Source organism: Symphalangus syndactylus, chromosome 2, assembly GCF_028878055.3.
Source record: "Symphalangus syndactylus isolate Jambi chromosome 2, NHGRI_mSymSyn1-v2.1_pri, whole genome shotgun sequence".
Classification (NCBI taxonomy): Eukaryota; Metazoa; Chordata; class Mammalia; order Primates; family Hylobatidae; genus Symphalangus; species Symphalangus syndactylus.
In genome coordinates, this window is record NC_072424.2 from 6,919,940 (window position 1) to 6,947,109 (window position 27,170).

Genomic DNA, 27,170 nt, shown 5'->3' on the forward strand with positions numbered 1-27,170 from the left:
GGTGACAAAGAGAGACCCTTTCACAAAAAAGAAAGGAAAAATAAAGAAAAAGGCTACCCGCAGCCTGGGAAGTGCTCACCTCGCGGCAGGTCTGCAGCCCCTGCACCTCCACTGCTGTGGGAGGCTTGGTGGCTCTTTACTGCAGCTCCAAGTCCTGCAGATTCACTGCAATGGATGTTTCCATTTTCTAATCATTAGTACCTCTTTTATTAAAGAATCAAAGTGAAATAAGGCCACTTAAAACAAACATTAGATATAAAAGTGTTGCTATAAATAATTTGAAAACTAGATAAAATTTTAGGTACAACATCACATTATTTCTTCCTACATTAGTGTTTTCTATATAAACTTTTACAGCCTGAATAGATTGGTCTTGCTCATTTAAAATTATTTTTAGTTACAAAAGAGATGCATCTTTAATGTTGAAAAATTTATGCATAAGCAAAGAGATGAAGGAATCTGCCATTATTACCATTGTTAATATTTGGTTTACATCCTGCTAAGCATTACAAAAGAGACAGAGGAAAATATATATTGCATATTATGTTGTTTTAAATATTGTTTTTTGTTTCATATAGTATAAGCATGTTTCACATCAATAAGTGTATGTCTGTATTTTCATCGTTATCAGTTAACTGACAACCTAGCAAAATGTGTCTAATGAATCACTTATATTAGCATTTAGAAATTTCCAATTTTCCACAATTAAAAATAACATGATATATAAATATATGTGTACATAGATACGTATATACTAGCCAAGTAATGTATTACTTATTGTTGTTGCTAATGCATTTTTCCATTCTATTGTTTTGTTTGCTGTTAATATCTAGGAAAGCTATTATTTTTGTACACATTCAGTACATTTTTATGGGGTTTACAAGCAGACATGCATCTCCTCTTTATGAACATTTTCTGTTCTCCATTCTACTGTTCATGCTCTCATTTCACTTACTCTTTTCAGTGCATTGGGTGGCATTTTCATAATCGTATTGGCTTTTGGTGATGATGGGCACCCATGCCTTATTCCAGATTTTAATTGTTCCTTATGCTTAGAATTAAGATGCTGGTATCTGATTTCAGATTAATATATTTTGTCCTGTTAAGAAAGTTTGTTTTTATGTTTAGTTTGCTACGAGCTTAAAAAATCAATTACAAATGTTGTGTTGTATCAAATGCACTTTTCACTCCTTATACATGTGTGTACTCAAAACAGGTTAAAGACTTAAAGGGAAGACCTGAGACTGAAAAACTAATAGAAGGAAATGCAGGGAAAAGCTGCATGACATTGACACTGGACTGGGTAGTGAATTTTTTGGGCATGAACCCAAAAGCACAGGCAATGAAGCAAAAATAGACAAATGGGATTGCATCAAATGATGAGGCTTCTGCACAGCAAAATAATCAATTGGATGAAGACGCAACTCACAGATTGTGAGGAAAATCTTTGCAAATCATACGTCACACAAGGGATTAATATCTAAAATACACAAGGAACTTAAACTACTCAATAGTAAGAAAACAAATGACCCTACTTACAAAGGGCCAATAACTGAGTAGACATTTCTAAAAAAGAAGACAGACAAATGGCCAGCAGGTACATGAAACAGCTACTCAACACCTCTAGTGATCAGAGAGCTGCAAATTAAAACCACAGTGAGATATCACCTCACATCTGTTAGACTGGCTATTATTAAACAAGATGAAATAGAACAAGTATTGGTGGCTGGGCACAGTGGCTCATGCCTGTAATCCCAGCACTTTGGGAGGCCAAGGAGGGCGGATCACCTGAGGTCAGGAGTTTGAGACCAGCCTGGCCAACATGGTGCAACCCTGTCTCTACTAAAAATACAAAAATCAACCGGCCGTGGTGACAGGTGCCTGTAATCACAGCTACTCAGGAGGCTGAGGCAGCAGAGTCCTTGAACATGAGAGGCGGAGGTTGCAGTGAGCCGAGATCATGCCACTGCACGCCAGCCTGGGTGACAGAGCAAGGCTCCATCTCAAAAAACAAACAAAGAAACAACAAACAAACAAACACCAAATATTGGCAAGGGTGTGGAGAAAAGGGGCCCCTTGCACACAGTTGATGGGAATGTAAATTAGCACAGCCAATTTGGAAAACACTGTGGAGGTTCATGAAAACGCGGAAACTGGAATTACCATATGGTCCAACAACCCCACTTCTGGGTATATATCCAAAGAAAATGAAATTAGTGTGGGGAAAGATGTCTGCACACTCACGTTCATTGCAGCATTATCCACAGTTGCCAGGATATGGAAACAATCGAACTGTTGATCCATGGATGAATGGATTTTTAAAATGTGGTGTATACACACGGGGGAATACTATTTGGCCTTTAAAATACAGGAAACTCTGTCATTTGCAGCAACATAGATTAACCTAGGAGTGACAGAATGCAGGCACAGAGAGACAAACACCACATGATCTCACTTATTTGTGGAAGTTTGAAAGTCGGACTCAGAAGTAGGGAGTAGAAGGGGGTTACCAGAAGCTGGGGGTGGGGGCTGGCGGGGGGAAAGGGGTGACATTGCTCAACAGGCACACTTTCGGTTAAACGGAAGAAATCAGTTCTGGTGTTCTATGGCCCAGCATGCTGACTATAATTAATATTAATGTATTGTGAAAGGAAAATGCAACCTCAGGACCCTAAATTCTCTATGCCAAAAGGAAAAGTTAAGCATGGAAGTGGAGTTACCAAAAGCAAACAAATAAAAACGCCTGCCTTTCCTTTTGTTCCTAAACTGACAGCTTCAGATAGATGGCCATGTCTGCCCTCCTGCACCCTGGCAATGCAAACTAACCACCCATCCTTATGGACCTAGAACAGAAGCAGGCTAGAATTGGCACCTCGACCACCTCGTGATGAATGCGTAGTGGCCTGCTCCCTCCACTCGATGTCCACTTCCGCTTACGTAAAGTGCAGATTTACGGAGCTCCAGACGAATGCATGATTGACTGTGTCCTCCACCCCCTCTTTTCACCTGCAACATGTGGATTCACGAGAGTGTTGGGCTGGGCGCGGTGACTCACACCTGTAATCCTAGCACTTTGGGAGGCTGAGGCGAGCGGATCACCTGAGGTCAGGAGTTCCAGACCAGCCTGGACAACATGGCGAAAACCCATCTCTACTAAAAATAGAAAAATTAGTTGGGAGTGGTGGTGGGCGCCTGTAATCCCAGCTACTCGGGAGGCTGAGGCAGGAGAATCCCTTGAACCCAGGAGGTGGAGGTTGCAGTGAGTCAAGATCGTGCCATTGCACTCCATCCTGGATGACAGAGAGAGATTCCATCTCAAAAAAATAAATAAATAAAAATAAAACCACACACAAGAATGTGATCATTCCTTCCCTCTCTCTGTTTCTTTCTCCTTTCCCCTCCTGCCCGCTTTTCTCTTTATGTTGAAGCCCTCAAAACCCTCTTTGGAAAAAGTGGGGGCCGCAGGCCCTACTGCACCTCGTGTCTCTTTTCCCAGGTGCAGCCTCAACCTTGACAAAATAAACCTCCACACGGACCGAGACCTGTCTCAGATATTTTTTGGCTTGCAGTATTGTATATTTCAAAATAGCAAAAAGAGAAGATTTTAAATGTTCCCACCACAAATAAATGATGAATGCTTGAGGCGCTGGAGATGCTAATCAGCCAGATTTGATTGTTCCACAATGTACTCACGTGCTGAAACCTCACATTTTATCCTATAAGTATATAGGATTGTTAATTGTCCATTAAAATAAACTGAACCAACAAAACAAAACATTTTAACTTACTTGGAATGGCTTATATTTATGTATTTCCCAACACTTGCCAGTTCTTGCAGTCTGCTGGCGAATCTCCCCTCCGTTGTGATATGGGTGACTGTGTGTGAGTGTGTACCGCACCTGATTTAGAATATTGGATCTAAATAAATGGGAGGAGAGTATACCACTCCTGTCTGTATTTTATGAGATTTGATTGCAATTTCCATGCTGGCTTCATAAGTTCAATTGGGAAATGCCCTTCAACTCTATTGCCCTGGAACAGTGTAAGGGGCACACACATCACTTGTCTCTTTCCATGTTATTCTTCATTTCCGAGTGACGTGCTGCTGTGAGCATGGAGGCTGCTTGCTCGCCCCACAAGCTTGCCAGTCAGTTCTCACTGCATTGCCACCCACCTCTTTGAGAATTAGTGCTGGTGAGCCATGTTTTCCTGAAAAATGAAGCTTCTCATCAAGACTTTAAACACCAACGATTCACAGGTTTTTCCATGCAGCCGGGGCCATGTCCTCTTTCTCATATCCTTCTGCATTTATTTTCTCTCCCTTTGTAATTCCTAATTTTGGAAAGTTTTATTTCTATTAAAGTTGTCTCCTAGTTTTATTAATACATTTTATTAATTTTTATCTTTAAAATTTCAGCTTTGTCATTTAATATGTCCAGGTGCTGCCAGCAGATCTCAGGCAGCAGGTCTGCCAGCAGGGGCAGACCCTGGGATGGTTTGCATGGAGAGTGGGGTGGGCATGAGAGAAGCACTGTCCATGCAAGGAGCACCTGCCTGGCTCCCCGGGGTCCACACCTCCTTTCCTAGCGCCCCACGGCAGGCGAGGGTGGATCCCAGCTCTGTGATGCAGGGGAGAAAACCAGCCCTCTCAGAGGTCATGGGACATGTCCAAAGGGGTCCCAGTGGAGAGGATCCCAGGCCTGGAGGTCGTCTTTAGCCCCACATCTCATCCACTCATCGCAGCTCCAGACCTGGGGTCCAGGGGACATGGGACCCTGGCCCTCCCAGTCCCTGATTGTGGTTGGCGGGGCACAGGAAGTACTTGTGGATTCACCTCCCAGACCCTCGAGCTGAACCTCCACCAGGAAGCAGCGGCTGCTCTAAAGGTGGGGAGCAAAGGTCTGCCTACCTGCCCAGGTGAGGCCAGGGAAGGACCCTACCAGAGGCAGGGACTGCATTGGCGCTGCCAGCTGTGCTTGGACCTGGGTTATAGGTGGCCAAGGAGCCAGCTGGGAAGCTAGAAGGAGAGGTAAAAAATGCTGGTGGCATCAGAGTGAGAAAAAACAAAGCTCGACAGAATCCAACTTATTACGCCAAATGAACACATTACTTTGAGTGTGTATACCCAATCAGTATCTCTCCCTACATTAATAAGCTTTTTATTAGATTATTTAAAAGACAACAGTGTTTGCCATTAGCTCCTGAATCATTTGAATTATGTATGTGGTTACTGAGATAAAATTCAACCTTAAAGCGCGTTGTGATGTATTTTTGCAATAAAAATATCAAGTTCATTTAAACAATTGCTTTTTAAAACACTGTCTCTCTCCCAGTGGGTTTTCATTGATCAAATTATGAAAAGACAAAGGCTGTCTGGATTATTATAAATTCTGAATATGAGGCAGATAAAATGATGATTACGTTGACTCACCGGCCAGGCTCAAACCCACACGCCCAAACTGACCTCAATGACTAATAAATTGTATTATGAGTCTGCAAAGGGAAAATTAGAGCTAGAATGGGGAACAACAAAAGGCTAGACGTTGAGGGGTTTAAATCTGTTAATGCTCTTCTCTGAACATGAGAGTTCAGAGTGCTGATGTATCAGCACCACCTTCTCCTGGGACACCTATAGCTCTCACAGCTGTGATCCTGCTACCCGGCACGTGCAGAGGTCACAGGTCTGGGGGTGTGACGCGGTTCATGGGTTTGAGGGATGGGTTGTGTTCCCCCAGTTCTCAGCCGTGGGCCACGGGGGGCGTCCAGGAGAGACATGGCCTCTGCACTCTGGACGTGAGTTAATTTGAAGCTTTATGGGAACGTCTCGTGGACAGGCCCAGCCCTTCCCGCGGCTTGCAGTGTGTGCCACCTACGTGCCCCTGGCCTGCAGGTGCTCCAGTGTGGAGTGGGGCGGGGGCCAGTGCAAACATCCAGATGACAGGGAGAGAGCAACGGGGTCCTACACCGGGGGTGGGGAGGGGAGATGAGTGTCCCCCACATCTACGCACCCCTTGCTTCTCACAGCAGCCCGGGTAGCAGTGGATGGGTGTCCTGGGGCTGCCTCACCCCACGAGGGCTTAAAACCACAGAAGCTCATTCTCCCTGTTCTGGAGGTGGAAGTGTGAAGCCAGGGTGAGGGCAAGGCCGTGCTCCCCCAGAGACTCTAGGGGAGGATCCTCCCTGCCCTTTCAGTCTTCGGATAGCCAGGGGTGTTTGCATCTCTGCCTGCATCTTTATTCTGCCTCTCCCCTGCATCCGAGCCTCCTCTCTGTCTTTCATGAGGACACCTGTTATTGGGCGTCAGGCCACTTGGATAATCCGGGATTATCTCTTCTGGAGCTCCTGAGCTTCATCACATCTGTAAAGACCTTTCTTTCCCAATAAAGTCAAGTTAACCAGTGCCAGCAGATACTGCAATCCTCCTACTTACAGACGGGGAAGCGCCCGTGCAGAGGGGAGGACGGGAGCGAGGGGCACACGGCAGAGCGGGGGCTGCCCTGGGGTCTGCGGCCAAACCCAGGCTGCCACCCGGGACAGCCTGCCCTGCAAGCACATGGACCCACGTGAAGGGCATGGAGAGTTAAGGTCATGCCTGAATTACCTATGCCCTGTGAGCACAAGGGCCCCGGGAACGCGAGTTAGGGCTGTGCGTTGGCTACCATATTTCCCTTCTCCACTGAATCACAGGCACAGGTGAGAAAGATGAAGGCAGCCTCTGTGTCCAGACCTGACTCCGGCTGTGGTGGACCACAATATTGTCACCAGGGGTCTGATGCGCACAGCGGGCCATGCTGTTCTCCCGTTGGACGTGAATGCCCTCTGGGAATAGACCAGGTCACCCTGAGCCTGTGATAAATGGAAGCATCACAGGTCCACTTTATAATTTTGTCTAAGCACTGACACCAGCAAGGTCATGGTGCTCTTTCCAACATGTCTAGTCTCAGGCCCCTCAGCCTTCCTGGCAGCAGCTGCCCTAGAACAAACCGCTGCTTAAGTCCTCCCCAAACCCCAATCAAAGCCGCAGGCCTGCAGCACGCTCCACCCCTCTCTGCGGGACCCACATTGCAGCCTCCGCAGTGCACACCTGCCTCGCTGTGGGGGCCCAGCCCACTTGTTCCCTGCAGCTGCGCATCTGCAGGCCTTTGGCCTGAGGCAACGGGGAAGACACAAACCCCACCCTTGATAAGCTTATGGGACCGTGGAGCCATATTCCTCCAGGGCGTTAGGAAGAAGGTGGTCAGTGGGCAGGAAAGGCAGGGCCACCCGGAGGATAGGAGGCCTTTGCGAGGGGCCTGACAGGGTGAGATCTGACAGGCAGGGCTGGGGATGGGAGGGCAGAGATGCCCAAGGAAAGTGACCAGGGTGGTCTGGGAGAGGGAGGGGAGGGGCCGAGGCTAGGGATACCTGTCAGGAGAGACTGGCCATGGCCCAGATCAGGGAGGACACCCAGGTGTGGCAGTTGAGCAATGGTGGGACCAGAGGCCTGATAGGCTTGAGGGGATGCAAGAATCTGTTCGGGGCATTTTGAGTGTGAGATGCAAGTGGCTTTAAGAGCAGATCCTTGTAGGTGTTTGGATGATCCAGCCTGGATTGGGGGTGAGGGCTCTGGTAGGAAGCTGGGCTCATTGTAGTGGAGGTGGAGACAGAAGCACGGACCCCGTGGCAGCCACCATCCAGCTAGGGCCATGGGGTGCGGGGGCAGAGAACCCAGTTGGAGGGTCTGATGAGACCACGCTGGGCAGGCCTCCAGACTTCTTGTGGGCAACACGGCTTCTGCCCTCCAGGTCTGAGGGTTCGGGGCCAGCCAGCAGCTCCACAGGGCGGGCCCGGGGTAGGTCAGTAGTGTCCTGCACCCCAGAGGGATGCAGCGTGGGGCAGCTCTGTGAGCCCTGGACAGCAGCTGTGGAAAGGAGGGGCATCTGCGTGGTGTGGAGAGGGGCCAGGAGAGCCCCACGCTGTTCCTGAAGTTGCTGGGAGTGGGGGACCGCTGCCCTACAGCACTGCTCCCCCTGGGTGTGGAGGGAAAAACCTGGAACACTCCCTAAACCCACTCACAGTGGAAGTGGTGGCTGGGACCTTGGTGTGTGGAAGACGGGTCCTCCTTCATTGTCAGTGGCTGCAGGGTCCTCAGGCTGGGGGTCCGCACCTGCCCCCTGCCCCCAGTCTTGAATTTGTCTTGGAGCCCTTTTGAATGAGTCCCTCCTCCCTTAGCTCAGCATGCTCCTCCCTGATGGAGGGGCTTTGTGGAAAAAGCCTTCAAGGCTGCCGTAGGCTCTAAGACTCAACGGTGCGAACGTTTCTTTTCTTGGTACAAGACTTAGAAAGGCTCGTACGTGCTGGAACCAGGATTTTATTTTTAAAAAGAAAGTTTTTGTTTTTGTTTTTGTTTTCGAGTTAGAATCTCACTCTGTCACCCAGGCTGGAGTGCAGTGGCGTGATCGCAGCTCACTGCAGCCTCAACCTCCTGGGATCAGGTGATCCTCCTGTCTCAGCCTCCCGAGTAGCTGGGACTATAGGCACGAGCCACTATGCCCAGCTAGTTTTTGTTTTTTTTTGTAGAGATGGAGGCTTGCTATGTTGCACTGGCTGTTCTTGAACTCCTGGGCTCAAGAGATCCTCCCACCTTGGCTTCTGAAATTGCTGGGATCATAGGTGTGAGCCACCACACCGGCCAAAAGAAAGTGTATACACTGACAATTCACAGAAAAGGCTCCAAGGAGTTACCCACTTTTCTGGACTCAGAAACCTGTTATTTACTCTGTGGTGTGGCAAATAATGAAGCTGGATTCCAGGTGAGTGACACCTGCTTTGTCCATGTGACTGTAAAACTGTTGGTGAGGCTTCAATAATTGGCAGAATGGTGGGGCCCAGAGAAATGTGATGAGCTGGGGACTATCTCCTCTGCTTCCAGGGTGTGTGTGGTTTACAGAGAACTGTTCTGTACCCTGGAGAAAGGCTGCCGACTCAGGTGCTGTCTTTAAATGACTGGCTGGCCCCAGCAGTCATAACAAAACAGCCAATAGGAAAAACTCAGGAGGGAGACAGGTGCAGGCCAGCAACCCCCTGACTGCTTGAGGTTCTGTGGGGATCCGATGCACATCTGCCACTCCCTGGCTCTGATGGCACCTCCAGGAAGCAGGGGGTCTCTTTCTATCCTCCTTGGATTCAGTGCAGTGGTCTCCCTGCCATGGCTCCGTCTCCTGCTCGAGGGTTCAGCCAATCCTCCCTCTGGCTTGGGCCCAAAATGACTTCCCTGGAGAACTGTTTTTGGGCTGAAGGGGAAATGGGCCTTGGTGGGTGCGGGCTACTGAGTGGCAGCACGGCTGAGTCCAGCACCACGCAGCAGGGAGGGAGGTGCGTCCCCTTGAGGGTGCTGGCAACGGAAGCAAAGTTATTTCCCACTCAACAATAGCAACAGGAGGGTCCCAAGCGAGGGCTCCTCTGCCCTCCAAGCAGGTCCCAGGGAAGACCTGTGCTTTTTCCAGCCTCACGGGCCCCTGGCGTGACCTGTGACGGGTTCTCGGAGGCAGGAGCAGAGTGGGCAGCTGGATTCAGGGTCCTTGTCCTCCTTGGTGGAGCCTGAGTGCCCCATCCCTCCCCTTCCTCCTGCCCTCCTTGGCCCCAGGCCCTAGAAAACAGCCTTCTCTTCTGTTATTGTTAAAGGCACTTTGATTTAAAAAAAAATTTTGGTATTTCATTGATTCTGAGACTTCTTTTTCTCCACATTAACTTTTATAATCTGTGACATCTCACACTAGCTGCAGGCCAGGTGGCAGTCACAGGCATCCGGCAAGCGACCCCAAACCTGACGGAACAGCCATCAGATGCTCGAAGGCAATGCTCAGAGCTGGGCTCCTTGAACCCCTAGAGATGGGATGGTGTGAGGAGGGTGAGAAGGCGGTGAATCCGACGTGTTTAGCAGCATTCCCTGAACAGGAGTCAAACCAGGCTCACTCTGCAGAACTGGATGCGGGGATTGGAGCCCAGACCCCATGAGGGTAGCCCCTCCCTTAGTGTCCTATGAGAAGCGCCCCTCCCCGAGCCTCCTAACATCACAGAGGCTGATATTGTTTGGAAAACAGAGATCAATGACTCTGATTTGAAAAAGATTCAGAGGGGTCAGACCCTGAATGTGGAGTTTCAGAAAATCCTATCCAATTTGTATTATATGTAATATAATCATAATATATCATATATTATATTATATACAATATAAATTGGATTATATAATTTGTATTATATATAATATAATATAATATATCCTATATTATATTATATATAATATAAATCACATAAGATTTTCATATCATATCATATACAATAATATATATGATATATAATATTTATTATATTACGTTGTGGTATATTATAAACCAATATCACATTATATTATACATATTATACAGTTAAATACATAAATCTTCAGTTCGTATTTAATGAATTTTGATAGAAACACCATGTAACCCACAATCCAATCGCAACATAAAATATTTCCATCATCCACAAGGATTCTTCCTGCTTCTTCCTGGTCATCCCCAGCGCCTCAGCCTTGGAGGCAACCTCTGTTTGGACTTCTGTCCCGTAGGTTAGTTTGGCTTGCTTTAAACTTCATGCATGCAGAATCACATATGATCACACAGGACTCATGGTATGAAGGTGGTGCGTGCACTGGGAAAAGCGTCTGTGAGGTGAAACTGGTTGGTCAAATCTTTTGTAATCTTAATTTTTTTCTACTTGTTCTATTTTTGGATTTGTCTATTCTCCCTCAGTGTCTGGCAACTTTCGCTTGTGGATTTGAAGTTCAGATATTGGGAACAGATACCTCAGGATTGTTGCATCTTCTGGATGATCAACCCTTTCATCCTTGAGATGTGGCTCTGCCTTCCTGCCTGGCGTGGGCTCTGCCCTTAACACAGCACGTGGGCTCTGGGGAGTGTTGCTGGCTGCGTCCCACAGCCCTTCGCTTTTAGCCTTGGTAGCAGGCTGGAATCCGATTCTGTTTTGTGCCGTTGTTGTTTGTCTGTTTTGAGTCCAGTCTGATGACGTTGGCCTGCTTGAGGTGCTCATGTCATTGGCACTCAGTGTAATTGTGGTGTGAAGTCCGCCATATCGCTCGTTTCTTTCATTTGTCTCATTTGCTTTTGGTTTCTCTGTTGCTCCTTTTCTTGCCTTCTTGCAGATTATTTAGCCACTGCTCTAGCATTCCATTTATTGTCTTCTCTCGATTTGATATCAGATTCTCTTTTTGTATCTTAGTCATTGCTGTAATGGTTATAATATTAACTTGTCTTGATCTAGAAGGAGCGAACATCACACCACTGGGTATAAGATGTAGGAAGCCTACAGCACGGTGCTCCCCTGTGCCTGTGTCGTGGGTGTGATTATTGTCATGGATTTTACTTCAACCAATTTAAAAATTGCTATTCATTATTATCAGTTTACAAACAGTCACTTGTCATCTAAGTAATTAAGAATTTTTTTTTTCTTTTGAGACGGAGTCTCGCTCTGTCACCCAAGCTAGAGTGCAGTGGCATGATCTCGGCTCACTGCAACCTCCGCCTCCCAGGTTCAAGCGATTCTCCTGCCTCAGCCTCCTGAGTAGCTGGGATTACAGGTTTGCACCACCACACCCAGCTAATTTTTGTAATTTTTAGTAGAGATGAGGTTTCACCATGTTGGCCAAGCTGGTCTTGAACTCCTGACTTCAGGGTGATCTGTCTACCTCGGCCTCCCAAAGTGCTGGGATTATAGGTGTGAGCCACCGTGCCTGGCCCAGAAAAATAGTTTTAACCCCCATATTTATATTGAGTGCTCTTCATTCTAACCTGCAAAGCTGCTTCCAACACTGTTATTTCCTTCAGGCAAAGGGCTGCCTTTTGTATTTTTTGTCTTATGGGTCTATTGGCTACACATTTTCTCCACCGGCATTTATTGAAGAATATCTTTATCTTCATTTTTTTCCGGATCTAGAATTCTATTTGGGCTGGGCATGGTGGCTCACACCTGCAATCCCAGCACTTTGGGAGGCTAAGGCGGGCAGGTCATGAGGTCAGGAGTTCAAGACCAGCCTGGCCAACATAGTGAAATCCCATGTCTACTAAAAATACAAAAATTAGCTGGGCGTGGTGGCGTGTACCTGTAGTCCCAGCTACTGGGGAGGCTGAGGCAGGAGAATCACTTGAACCTGGAAGGTGGAGGTTGCAGTGGGCCGAGATCACACCACTGCACTCCAGCTTGAGTAACAGAATGAGACTTTGTCTCAAAAAAAAAAAAAAAAAAAGAGAATTCTAGTTTTGCAAAATTTATTTTCAGCTCTTTGAATCCGTTATTTCACCGTCCTCTGGCCTGCCTGGTTTCCGATGAGAAGTCAGCAGTCACTCTTCTCACTATTCTCCCGTGCAGGTGTCTAGTTTTCATTTGGCTGCTTTTTGGGTTTTTTTCTTTATCGATAGCTTCCGTCAGTTTAACTCTGATGTGCCTAGATGTAGTTTCCTTTGAATTTATCACATTTGGCATTGATTAAGCTTCAGGAATTTGTGGATTGCTTTTGTTCCTCAACGAATTTGGTAAATTTCTAACCAGTACATCTTCATAGCTTTTTTTTTTTTCTTGCCTTATCCTTCTTTTGCTTTCAGGAAATTTAATTCTACATAATGTAGACCGGTTGAAATTCTCCACATGGTGCTGATTCTATGTTTGCTTTTGTCCAGCAATGTTTTAGATTTTAAAAAATAAACTATTGATTTAAGAACAGTTTTAGATTTGCAGAAATATTGTAAAAGTAGTATATAGATAGTTCTCATGTACCCCATCTCAATTTGTCCTATTTCTAATATCTTACACCAGGATGGTACATTTCACGAAATCAACGAACAAACAGTGAAGATTATGATTAACTAAATTCATCATTTATTCAGATGACCTCTGTTTTCTGCTCATGTTTTTTTCTGCCCTCAAATCCTGTTCAGAATACCATGTTCCATTTAGTTGTCACGTCTCCATAGGCTTCTCTTAGTTGTGACAATTTTTCAAACTTTCCTTTTTTTTTTTTTTTTGAGACAGAGTCTCACTCTGTCGCCCAGGCTGGAGTGCAGTGGCGCAACCTCGGCTCACTGCAAGCTCCGCCTCCTGGGTTCACGCCATTCTCCTGCCTCAGTCTCCCGAGTATCTGGGACTACAGGCAATCACCACCGCACCTGGCTAATTTTTTGTATTTTTAGTAGAAACGGGGTTTCACCTTGTTGGCCAGGATGGTCTCAATCTCCTGACCTCGTGATCCGCCCGCCTCGGCCTCCCAAAGTGCTGGGATTACAGGTGTGAGCCACCACGCCCAGCCTCAAACTTTCCTTGTTTTTGATGATCTTGATGGTTTTGTGGAGCCCTGGTCAGGAATTTGGCAGAATTCTCTCAACTGAGAAACACTTCCCTAATGATCAGACTGGGGGAATGTGTTTTTGGGAGGAAGAGCATGGGGTAACATCCATTTTCATTGTGTCTTATCAAGGGCACATGCTATCAAAGTGACTTATCACTGTTGATGGTGACCACAATCATCTGGCTTGAGGTAGTGTCTGTCAGGTTTCTGCACCACAGTTAATCTTTCCTTTTTCTCTCCATTTTCAAACTGCTTGTTGGAAGAAGGTCATTTAAGGAGTGGGAGTTACATTGTAGATGGGAGATCTTCCATAAAAGAAACTTTTCTATCCTCTCCAATTTATCTATTCATTCAATCATGTGTTTACATCTTTATTTTTATTCTTTTGGTGATAGTATGACACCATTTACTTTATTTTGTGAGAGTTCTTTTAGCTGGTTCCTGTATTCTTCTGGCATAGGCCCATCTTTGTGGGTTTTGTTTGTTTGTTTGCTGGAGCTTTTCTGTACTTTACGGCACTAAAAGGTGCTCCATGCTTATCTTGCATATTTTCTGCCCCTGTCCTGGAAGAAGCCATTTCTTCAAGGAGGCTTGGTTCCTTTTACTAGAAAATGGTATTAGAGACCAAGATCTGGGAACTAGGTGTGCTTATCGCTAGGCTGATGTCACTGCTTCTAGGACTTGTTAGCTGATAGAGCAAGACATGAGTGTCTATTCATCCTCTTAGATGAACATGTTTGTAAGTATTTCTATTTGTAACCATCTGTATCTATGTCAAGCTCAACATGAGCACATACTAATGCTTCCGTGTATGTTCACTTTTTGTGCAATCTATTTCTTCTCTCTCTCCTTAAGCTTGGATTTCTATCGACATCATCTTCACGGACCATTGCTTTTCCAGTCTCCTGTCTGCTATTAAGTTTATCTTGTAAATTTTGCCTTTCAGACATCGTGCTTTCAATTTTAAGTGTCCATTTAGTAAGTTTTAGAGTTTCAATTTCTCTCCTGAAATGTTCTCTCTCCACTCCACCTATTCTCTCCACCATTCCTGGGAAAGTTTGTAGCGTGTCTACACTAAGTGTTCTAACACCATTGTTGGCTGCTTCTAACCATTGGTGGCTGGTCATTGAGGTCTGCTCCTAATCGCTGTGTCTCATTTGACTCTGGGGGACACGTGTGGCTTCCATGCACGCCGCATTATCGTTTTCAGTTGGTTATAGACATTGTTTATGAAGCAGAGACTGAAGGGTAGCTTTTTGTTTTGCTTATTTCCCACGGGGTTCTAGGCTGATTTTTCATATCTCCAAGCTTGTAGTTGAGGTGGTGCTGGGTCTCTGCCTTAACGAAATTGAGCTCACTGTCACAGACCACTTGTCACACACTTTTCTGATCTTGACAGTATTTGATCCAGGAGGGGGTTGCCTGCAGTTTCAGATATTTTTGTCTCTGCTTTGGATTCAACTGCAAAAGAACAATGGAATTCAGCCACTACGGGATGAAACAGGATTAGAAAGTTTCTCTCTGGCCAGCCGCTCCTCTGCTACTGTGTTTTTTTTTTTGGCAAAACTCAGGTAGGAAGTGATTGCGAGGAATCGTGGGGCTGAGTGATCTGTCCTTGCCTCTGGAGTTCTTGCAGATGAGGAATCAATCTCACCAACTTACACTGTTCCTCAAGGCTGTGCTGACAGCCCTTCATCTCTGCAAAATTTCTGCACCTGTTGCAGCCCCAGGCAGGGAAGTGTTCACAGTTCTCTCATTTCCTGTGAAAGGCTCCTTGATCTCTGAAATTCAGCTCCCTAAGCTTCCTTCTATTGCTACTATTTGTTAGCTCCATAAAAAGTAGAGGCTGGGCACTGTGGCTCCTGCCTGCAATCCCAGCACTTTGGAGGCCGAGGTGGGTGGATCACTTGAGGTCAGGAGTTTAAGACCAGCCTGGCTAATACAGTGAAACTCTGTTTCTACTAAAAATAGAAAAAAAAAACAGCCAGGTGTGGTGGTGTGTGCCTGTAGCCTCAGATACTAGGGAGGCTGACGCAGGAGAATTGCTTGAACCTGGGAGGTGGAGGTTGCAGTGAGCTGAGATAGTGCCACTGTACTCCAGCCTGGGTGAGAGAACAAGAGTGTCTCAAAAAAAGTATAGTTCTTGTTTTGTCTTATTTTAAATTTGTACTACTTACTAGTGAGAGACTTTAAGGTGGAAGCTCTGCCTTGAATTTAGAAACTAATTTACACTAGAGGGATACGTCTTTTGGTGTCATAGTATCACTAACTTGTCGATCAACACGTTTCAAGGGAAATTCTTGAGGGTGAAGTAACCCAAAGCTTTTCTCAACTAAGCCCCCCTTGTCTCAAACATGACCCATATCAACCAGGAAACACCAAGTTGCAATAAATGAATGAATGAACAAAAATCGTTCTTATAAATTGAATGTAATTTGTATATTTAAGATACACAATTTAATTTAATTTAATGTAATTTAGGTATAGTATATTACATCATGAATTTTTTCCCCAAATTTTTCAGATACCATACTGAAATCATCCATTAGTCTCTTTTTGTGTTTACTCTTAATGTGCTGGTTTTCTAAAATCTTGTTTTGTGGTCTGGTATCTCAGTTAATATCGTGGGAAAGTAAGTGGTGGTAGAGTGTGGGGTCTTGTCTTTTACTCTGTATTAGTCTGTTTTCACGCTGCCAGTAAAGACATGCCTGAGACTGGGTAATTATAAAAGGGAAGAGGTTTAATGGGATCACAATTCCACATGGCTGGGGAGGCCTCACAATCATAGTGGAAGGTGAAAGACACATCTTACATGGCAGTGGGTAAGAAAGAATGAGAGATCAAGCAAAAGGGGTTTCCCCTTGTAAAACCGTCCGATCCTGTGAGACTTATTTGCTACCATGAGAACAGTATGGGGGAACCACCCCCATGATTCAATCATCTTCCACTGAGTTCCTACCACAACATGCGGGAATTATGGGAGCTACAAGTCAAGATGAGATTTGGGTGGGGACACAGCCAAGCCATATCATACTCCAAAGTTGAATAAGATTTTAAGTACTAAAGGGAACCCAGACCATGTGAATTTCCAGGTAGTTTGGCATTTTCAGAGAAAAAAGAAGAGATGGGAAGAAAATTTATTCACATATATTTTATGAGTATAGACTGTATATTCATAAATGAACTATGATTTTTCTTTTTTTTTTTTGAGGCGGAGTCTCGCTCTGTCGCCCAGGCTGGAGTGCAGTGGTGTGATCTCGGCTCCCTGCAAGCTCTGCCCCCCAGGTTCACCCCATTCCCCTGCCTCAGCCTCCCGAGTAGCTGGGACTACAGGCGCCCGCCTCTACGCCTGGCTGATTTTTTTTTTTTGTATTTTTAGTAGAGACGGGGTTTCACTGTGTTAGCCAGGATGGTCTCCATCCCCTGAGCTCGTGATCCGCCCGCCTCGGCCTCCCAAAGTGCTGGGATTACAGGCGTGAGCCACTGTGCCCGGCTGAACTATGCTTTTTCAAAAAACTTAAGTCATTGTGTGCTTAAAGGCTTAGATGTGTTACATGGAACATATTTTTCAGTTTACAATGGCTTAAGGACCTGTTGGTAGGTGGTCGTCTTGACAAATGTATCTTTACATCACATGTGGTACTATTTGTGTTTGAAACATTTGTATTTTCCGTGGTTACACATTTGAGGAATTATCTGTCCAAGTCACAGGAATGAATCAAAGATGCCAAATCAGTTTTTTGATCAGAAATTGCCTGTGTACCTTTTGAGTGCATGGGCAGAAAAAACAGCAGCATTCCTTTTTCACTCTGCACAGCTCACATTGGTGAATGAGATGAAGGAGAAGATGCGACTTGCACTGGTGACCCTGGTGTTGAAGGTTTCGGGGCTCAGTGGGGTGGGGCTTCTTTGTGGTGCACATAGAATCTGAGACTTTCTGAGCATGTCTTGAGCCTATCTGTGTGGGACAAGGTACTATGTGTGAGGTTTAATGTGCAGGGTTGGATGTCTCAAAATTGTATGAAGACTTAGCTGGATCTTCAGTCATCAAGACTCTTTCGGGGCATGTGAGAATTTCATTCACTCATTGGGAAAGCCAGTGCAATGTATTTTTAGAGATATTTAAACATTGCATGCAAAAACTACCACAGATCACAAAGAAGAAGGTTAAGGTCTGATATACATAGGGAGCTTTGCAGGAATCCATGCATCCCTTTCTTCCAGATTGAACCACCGCACCTTCTGGGAATGCCCCACTGAGCAATTACTCCATTATCTTTACATTAATGCTTGAATGAAAACTCAGAATGGTGGACAGAGGTGACTTTGCTGCCATGTAAGTATGCTGGTGAAATGCTAAGAGACCATGTTTGCTTATTTTAAAATCACGTGCTCAAATTTTACTTATTGATTTGTTTTAGGATTGCAATAGATCTTTAAAAGTTTAGAATCAGCCTATTCATGCTAAAACTTTGAGAAACACCTACCGGTCTAAGAGACACAACGACCCTCGATTTCAGCAGGGTTGTTTTTATTTCCTGGTAGTAGTAGCAGTGGCTGTCGCAGTGGCTGTAGTAGAAGCTAACAGTCATTCAGATTATTAGGTGTCAGGCACAGATCTCAGTCACAGTTCTTAACATTTTTAATCAATGCTGTATCTTCATTCATAGGCCCTGTTTGAAAACATTGGAGAATGATTAATGTGGTAGGTATTTTTCAGAAATTATTGATTAGACAACCTTGGAGCTTTATGAACTGGCAAGATTACCAAAGACAAAACTGTGTTGTACTTAAGTACCATTTTGTACTTTGTAACTCTAAGTCACTTTAGCAAATAAAAATCATCCATCAAGACTACATTTTAGCACTTTTCCAAATGAAATAAACAATAGTATAGAGAGAAAACTCAAATATGTTAATTTTCTATACTTGAATTTAAAATTATTTCTAGTTATCCCTCATTCTCAAACAAAATATTAAAATTTATGATCTTTGGATAAAATACACTACTGTCTGGAAATTAGCCAAATTATAATAATTATTAACATAAAAATAATGTTCATGAATATCATAGAGCAGAATTTTAGACAAGATATGACCATGAAAATGATGGCATTTATTTTCTCATATACTCAACCCTACGAATCCAAATTAGCTTCATCTTCCAAGTCGGTCACCTTGGGAACCAATATCTTTATTAAAACAATGTATTTTCTTTCCCCCAAGTCTGTTTAGAACATTCAAATTGTATTATCCTTCACAGTAAGTTTGTAATCATAGATACACACACATCTTGTCATAACAGATGTTGGTAAAAGAACAATTTTAAAACTGAGAAAAATGTAGTATTCTGTGGTGTATATGTACCACTTTTTCTTTATCCAATTTATCACTGATGGGCATTTGGGTTAGTTCCATGTCTTTACTATTGTGAGTAGTGTTGCAATAAACATACACGTGAATGTATCTTTATAATAGAATGATTTATATTCCTTTGGGTATATATCCAGTAATAAGAGTGAGGTAGCGTCCTTTGCAGGGACATGGATGAAGCTGGAAGTCATCATCCTCAGCAGATGGAACAGAAAACCAAACAACGTATGTTCTCACTCATAAATGGGAGTTGAATAATGAGAACACATGGACACAGGGCGGGTAACAACACACACCCGGGCCTGTGGGGTGGGGGCGAGGGGAGGGAGAGCATCAGGACAAATAGCTAATGCATGCGCAGCTTAAAACCTCAGTGACGGGTTGACGGGTGCAGCAAACCACCATGGCACACATTTGCCTATGTAACAAACCTGCATGTTCTGCACATATATCCTGGGATTTAAAGTTAAAAAAAACAAACTAGAAAAACACATCTTTGTATTTTGGGCAAGTCAGAATATCCCCTCCTCCCTTGTGTTTTGTGGAATTTACTTCTCTCTCAGATCGTCCTGGGCTGCAGTTCTTCCCTTCCCATGCCTATAGTTCAGAGGTTAAGATGGCTGCATGGGAAAAGTAAGACTGCAATGTGGGTGGAGGGAATTGAAGATGCTGGAGGCCTAGGCTCTGACCCGCCAGGGGCCCCTGGGACATATCCCCAGGGAGTGATGCCTGTGCCGGAAGCCCAAATTACAATTGAGAACAAGGTGAGGTACTGGTGGGAAACTGCGGTGCGTGGACGCACGGGGGTCGGAGTTGGGGGCAGGACGAGGGGTCAGCTGGTGAAGCGGGGGCGTGCTTAGGGAGAGCATGGATGGCACCCAAGCCCCACATACTGCTGCCATCAACATTCACCCCAAGGACGCTCTGGGACTCCTGAGTAGAGCCAGGGGCCCCTCCAAACACCTCCCACCAGTGTCTTCCTGGTGAGGCTGGCTACTCCCTTCTGACTCCGTGATTGAGGCTCCATCTGCTTTTCTTCATCCCAGGCTTCCCACGGGCATTCTGGGGGGAAAGCCTGAGGTCTGGCCACGTTTCTGCTGGGCACCCACAGAGCCACGTGGCCCAAGCTCAGGCTCCCAGCCCTGCTCCTGGCCCCCGTGCGCCCCCACACCACCGATTCCCACCAGGACCTCACCTTGTTCTCAGCTGTAAGGGAATCGAGGTGCCTCCCATGCTTCTCCATGAGCGGCCCTCGGCTCACGTTTCCACGTTCATAACCCATCTTGTCACCATTCACGCCCCCGCCTGCAGCTGACAGCACTGCCACGCCATCACCAGTGCTGTGACCCAGCGGCCAGCAGGAAGGGCGCGGTGCCAGCGGGGTCTCCACGCGTCCTGTCTCAGGCAATCCTGGCGTTCTCCTCTGCATCCGTGCACGAATACACAGGATGTGGCTTGAGGAGAGTTTCTCGTTTGCTTTTCTTCAGGGAAGTAAAGCTCTGAGGTCATTACAGATGCTGTTTAAAATGCAGGCTTTTACTTGAACATTTAGAAACATAAATAAATGACAGTTATCTGGGGATTCACGGCAGCGCTTTGCCTCTGCAGGGGCTGTCACTTATCTGTAAATTTATTATTGCATACAAAGTCAAATATTTCACTAGACGTTTATTACACTTATAGACTTTTGGGACAAAAGTGACACGTGGAAATAGGAGGAAATTAAAACTAATTTTTCGGGACACACGTTGATCACGAGCCTTTGACTGACGTGAGCCACTTGCCGGGCATAACATCTGGTCACTGTTAAAGGAGTTTTGTGGTCATGTCCACAACATATTCAGGGATTCCACCGTCTTCCATAAATCCCATGATCCTCGGCCTGAGGTTTCAGGCTCCTCACAATACGTCCTTAGTGGCAGCATCTCCTTAGCAGGTTTGGGCAAGGATTCACTTAGAAAAGCCACGGAAAGGGCTTAGCCCAGGGCCCTGTACATAGAAGGGGCTTCGTGGACGTGACCCTTCATTGTTTCCTACACGTGTTATTTTCTCATGAGTGGCACATTTCTCATGCAGGGAAATGTGCATGGGAAATGCATTTACCATCAGAAGTTACCACTGGGTTAGAACAAACTGCGGGTTGACAGGCTTGATGGATCCGGTTATTTGCATTTGGGGAACTAAGTGGAGTGCCCCCTACGGCTCTCAGTTAGCAGAACAGTAGCACGGCGAGCATCCTCCTTCCTCCCCAGCCCCATCTAGAGAAACAGGCTGCTGGCTGGTTGTGAATCAAAGCTTGGGTCTATGCGAGTGTGACTTGGTGGATGAAGTTCCGTGTCCTGGTTTCAGACTGTTCCTTGGGGAAAGGGAGGTAAGAAGATGTCAGATGCTGGAGAAATGAGCCGGGTCCCTGAGGGGCTGCGCGCTGGGGCCAGGGCTGTCTTCCTGCTGTGGGCAGGCTCCATGCAATGCTTTGCCTGGGTTATTTCATATAATCATCGTGGGCACCTCATGGTGAACCTGCCATTATTATCCATGCCCACGGACAAGGAAACAGAGACTGGAGATGGGAGGAAATCTGTCCAAGGTCATCCAACTCTGATGCGGCCGGTGGGCTGTGATTTAAACCCGGGCATCTGTCTTGAGGGTCTGTGCTTTCAAATTTTGTGCCTCCTGCCTCCGCATGCAAGGTCACAGACACTAACCACTTGTCCTGGCATAGTCTATAAAACAGAAGCAGGGAGTGCCTGTGGCTGTGGTCTTGGGTTGGCAGCAGTGGACTCTTCCGTTCTGATTTTCCTGTTTCCTGCAGGGAGGAGATTTCCAATTCCAAGATAAACAGAGGGACGTTCTGGGGAGTGAAGGTCTTTTTTCTACCTGGTGGGAGAAACTCCTGGGATTCCAGCATGTTCTCTATCTATGATTTCATACCATTTTATCCTCTGTTTCAATATTTATCTCCAATTTCAAATCCACTCCTCATGCTAACTCGTGTGGCTCACTTCTCCTGGGAGTCTGACCATCCCCGAAGCCCACCCCTCCTCAATCACCTTGTAGCACATACACCTTCCACCCATCCCATCGGCCTGGAGTGCTGGCACGGCCTCTGCCCCCATGCGCTTGCTAAAGGTGCACTGAGCAACTGGCAAGGCCGCCTTTCTCCATGCCCCCATTCTGTAGGCATGTGGGGGAGCCTGAGGGAAAGGGGCACTGAGAAGGAGTGTGAAGACTCTTATCCCGGCAGCACCATTGCTCCACCGCTGCATGAGGGGGGACTGAGGAGTGTGAAGGCTTTCACCTTGCACCGCTGTGGCTTCCTCCGCTGCATGGCAGGCCGTGTGTTCAACCGCAGCTGCGAGCTGGGCAGCACGTGGTGAGAGGCTCGCCCCTCAGTGAGATGCTTACATCAGGATATTTTACAATGAAAAACCCCTCTGAGTCCACGGGGAGGTGATTCTCTCTCAGCACACAAGACCTTTTCCTTCTCCAGCCCTGCAGCGTCTGCTTCTCTCCAGCAGTGAGGTAGGTGCTTCTTCTCCAGGCCATCGAACGAGGGCAGCGAGTGTTTCCAGGCCCTGGGCCCAGCTGGGCACTGTGCCAGCTGCTGGAGGGTTTCAGGAAATAGGAAGTAAAAAGAATGGCTCGTGCTTACACAGAACTGCAGTCCACTAGGACGGATAAGATATTAAACACGCACACACGCCCCATACATCACGATCAGGACGTGATGGAAAAACGCGAGGCAGCACCCGGGTCAGGCAAGGAGTCAGAGGGTGCCTTGAGGACCGGCCCTTGCCCATCCAGCCCCAGGGGCAACAGAGGCAGCATGGCAGAGACCCAGGAGGATGATTAAGTCAGAAGGAGTTGCACCCGCAACGTCTTGGAGGCAAGAAAGCAGGTTTCATGTGAGGAGCTGGGGAAGTCCAGCACGGCTGAGTGAGGGAGGCTGGGGAGCAGGTGGCAGTGGGGACAGGGGCCCAGCAGCAGGGGCTTGGGGACCTGGCTAAGTGTGTGGATTTCCTTCATGTAGTGGGAAGCCCCCCAGCTTCCAGGTAGGACATGGGAGGAGCTGCCTGTCTGAGGGTGATCATGGGTGCTGGAGACCAGGGAGATGGAAGGCAGGAAGGGCGCTGGATGATAATGAGCATGTCCAGGGTGAAGAGGGTGGTGGGGCAGGCCGGTGGCAATGGGAAGGGTGGTCGGATGGGAGAGGCCGGGCTGGGACAGATTCTGCAAGACTTGCTGCAGGTTTGGGTGTTAGGATGTGACGAGGAAGAGGCGGATGTTAGGCAGAGTGACACCATTTGTCGAGAAGGTAGCTTGCAGGGCCAGGGCCCTGTCCTTTTGGTCATTCAGGAATTCCTTGGCCCAGAGACGCCCAGGGTGGGCGTGGCAACAATATCGCTGAGTGTTCCGTGAATTACAAAGGATGGAAAAGGGATGGTTTTGGAGAAGAATTCCAAGAGGTTGCTTTTGGGCGCTTTCGTTAAATGTCTCCAAGGCATTTCAAAGTAGACGTTGCCAGCACCTGCTGGAGCTCAGGGCAGACCTGTGTGTGGAAGCAGAAGTGTGAGGCTGATGGGCCTATGGGCCGAGTCCAGGCCTCAAGAGGGGATGGGGTCAGCAAGGAGAGGGAACAGAGTGAGGAGAGAGGGAGAGGAGAGGACTGCGGTGGGCAGAGTGCTCAGCAGAGGCAGCGGGAGAGGCGAGTGTGCACCAGGGTGGCCAGGAGTCCTAGGAGAGACCCCAGCACCTGCTGCGGGAAGGACACAGGGAGACTGTGGCAAGAGCTGCAGGGAGATCAGAGACTGCCTGTTGGATTTGGTACCTTGGCCATGGCAGCGAAGGGCGAACCAAGCCGAGTGGGCACGGGCTGTATCGCTAAACAGACTGTGCGGCAGGCGGTGTCTTCTGGGAAAGGCTTGGAATCTGATGTTGGAGCTGCTTTCAGCTCCAACACAAGAAGCCTATCGATTCCTCCAGGGAATTACTTACTCCTCTGGGTCTGTTTTCTCATCTATAAAAGGGGGATTTGGGCAAATCACGTCAATGCCCTCTTCCTGTGCTTGCTTTCCGTGAGTTTTGTGGAGGGTCTGAGCAAGGTACCAAAGGGAGTCTGCTTGTTTTCTTCTTCGATTCCTCCTGCTGCTAAGAAACCCACAGCTGAGTTTTGGTGCTCCCAAAAGCCCAAATGAGGAGTTAGGCATCAAATGCTGCTGGGAGACCTGGGCTGGCTGCACCGCTGGTCTCATGGGCCAGGCAGAAGGAGATGGAGAAGTAACACCAGCCAGTTACCCATCCAGCCACTCGCTTACTGCCCCTGCACAGTACGTTGGTGGAGGTTTTGCAGGCCTCATCCCATGGATGCCAAGCGATGCCTGAATTCTTAAATACCTTCCCCAGTGTAGAATGGGTGACTCCTGTTTGAGCCAGGCCTCAGCTTGCAGCCCCTAGCCCTGTCCCTGGGAAGCAATCGGTAAGAAAATGACAAACAGTCATCCACCCCACGGACCCGCCATCCCAGACTCATCCAGGGGCCTGCACCTGACGATGGCCTGTGTGCCACCAGCCTGGCTGTTGTGAGAAGAGAGAACAGAAGCTTCTAGAGGTGGAGGTGAGAGCAGAGGACTGCACTTGTTTCCCGAGTCTGCAGAGATAGCCCAGCTCAGCACTTTCCCAGTTAGCGAAGACATGAAAATGGACTCTGTAAGCACTTAATCTGGGGAGTTATTAGTTATGTAATCGACTGAAATTAGCTTTATGCACTGAGCATGATGGAGTTGGCTTTCTAAACAGGAATACTTTTTCTTGCTCATGTCAAATCTGTCTCTTAAATCTCACACTCTAGAGAGTGTCCTTCTTTTTTTTTTTTTTTAGACGGAGTCTCACTCTGTCGCCAGGCTGCAGTGCAGTGGTGTGATCTCGGCTCACTGCAACCTCTGCCTCCCGGGTTCAAGCGATTCTCATGCCTCAACCTCCTGAGTAGCTGGGATTACAGGTACACGCCACCACACCCAGAAAATTTTTGTATTTTTAGTAGAGACGGGGTTTCACCATGTTGGCCAAGCTGGTCTGGAACTCCTGGAGAGCCTCCTCCTTGCAGACACATTGGGCTTTTGTTCGAAGACACTTTGCTCCTTCAGAACCAAGGTCCTCTTTGTTAGCACAGGCCAGCACAGACATCCAGCAGGCCTTGGACGTCACTCCCACTGGCAGTTTCTGCATGGAATTTTTTTCTGCCACAGAAAGCTCTGATGATAAAAAGAAAACGGGCTGAGAAATTAGAGGGAAAGAAACATCAGTCCTGTTCTGTCAGGGAACATGGGCTCGGCTCCACCTGGGGCCTCAGCTTGCAGGTCCTGCCTGATTCCATTTTTATTAATGGAATCTGAGCAAATAGGCGCCCTGCTGAGCAAAGGAGGGTGTGATCTCTGTGAGTGTGTCGGGAAAGGAGGGGAGGGGCTCGGTGGCCACAGAGGCATGAGCTGAGTCTTGGCCACCCACGGGGCTGAGTCATAGTTGAGGCTTCGCGGAGCTTAACCGGTGATTAATCCCCTGACCACAGCTCCAGCCAGACAGCACATGGCCTGAAAGCAAGTGCTTTCTTCTTTCTGGGACTCTCCTGTCCCTCTCAGGGGCTCCCCATTCTCCTCTCTGAAGCACGGTTCCCCAAAGCCACGTGCTCTTCTTTGAATAATGAAAGGTTTCCCTTTAGCCTCCTAAAATTAATGTGAGAAGCATTTCGGCTAACTCCTCGTAGAACTCTAAAAACTTCAGAGCTTATCACCTCAAACCTAAGTGGTGCCGAGAGACATTTCAGGGACTCTCTTCTAATTTGCGTTTTGTGCATTTAAATGTTTGCATCAGGATGAGTCTGAGATGGTCTGAAAATAGTGTTCTTGGCCTCGATTACCTTCTTCTACAGGTGAGACTTCAGACAGACTCTGGGCATTCAGACCATTGCAGATGTAGTCTGGGAAGTGACGCTTAGGAGGAAAACAGCCTCTGGAAGGAGGCCGAGCCTGCCAGCGTGCAGAGCTTCCCTTCCGCTGTGGTTCTTGGCTGCGTGGCACTCGGCACAGGGAGCTGAGGGGTGAGGCAGGCATTAGGGGAGGACACAGCAGGCTGTGTAGCCTGCCCCTCTGTGTTCACCAGGAACTGCCAACCAAATGGAACCTTCAAAAGGCAGCCTATTCCTTTTCAGGAACTCGGCCCTTTCCTCTTTCCTCTTACCTGTGTGAGCAGGACCCGGCCCCCTGCTCGGACTCCCACCTTCCTTAGAAACCAGTGCTACTAAGACCTGGGCTACCGGGTTCTGGGCTCTCGTGTTCTGGATTCTGGCCCCAGAGCATGAAGTGCCACAGTGTCAGGGCAGGTTTTGACGCGCATGGCCCTGGATGAGCGGCTGTGCTGCATTAATTGGCTCATTCATTTGTTCATTTAGAAAACAGTTGTTGGTCTTTCAGGGACAAGAATTCACGAATCACAGGCTGACACACTGGCTGCTCCTGGTATCCGGACAGTCAACCTGGAGCCCCTCTGGGCATGACGGGGCTCTTCCTCTCTGCACCGAGGGTGCACAGGGCCAGGGGAAGGTGACCAGATGACCCCGGGGCACACTCAGCTGGGGTGTCTTTGAGTCTGTAGTGAAAATGGAGGTTTGGTGATCGGGTTCCCGTCCTGGTGGGACCCTGGCTCAGCCCAGCTGAACTGAAGACGCTCAGCAGCTCCTGCTGGCTCTGGGACCACCAGAGGGCACATCTGACCAGCACTTTCCATGACTCCCCAGGGGGAGCCGGAAGGCTCAGGACACCTGACATGCCTCTCAGCTGTCTCTGTCGGCCCACCTGGGAGCCTTCACATCTAAACCTGAGATTCTGAATGAAGCCAACATGAGGCTCCTGAGCTGGCTTCTGCAGTTTCAATGTGTGCTGCCGTTTCTCTAAAGGAATCCCCTCCATCAGAAGCTCTCCAACCTGGAATGGTCTCCGGAAACTAGGGCTCACTTCACTGAGGCCCAAACTGTGTCCTTCAGGGCAAGGCGATTACCCCAAATGCACTCAGCTGGCAGGTGATGGAGCAGGAATTATAACCATGATCTTCCCTTTAGCAATGCTAATGCCCACACCAGCCAGAGTGCCTGGGCTGCCAGATGCCTGCCCATTAGGTCAGTAATAGAACTCCATCCTTCCCAGACAGATGCGGACAGACTGTTCTCCTGCCTTTTAGTAGACCCCATGGATACAGAGAAAAAAGGGAGAAATAAAAATGAATCATTTCCCACAGTTGACTGTAGCCTGTAGAGCTCTTCTACATTAATTTGTAAAATAATTTTCCTCCATCTCACAACTAAATGGAATTAAGTGGAATGAAGGATATAAACCTCCTAAAATGACCGCTGGTACATAGCAGGCATGCATAT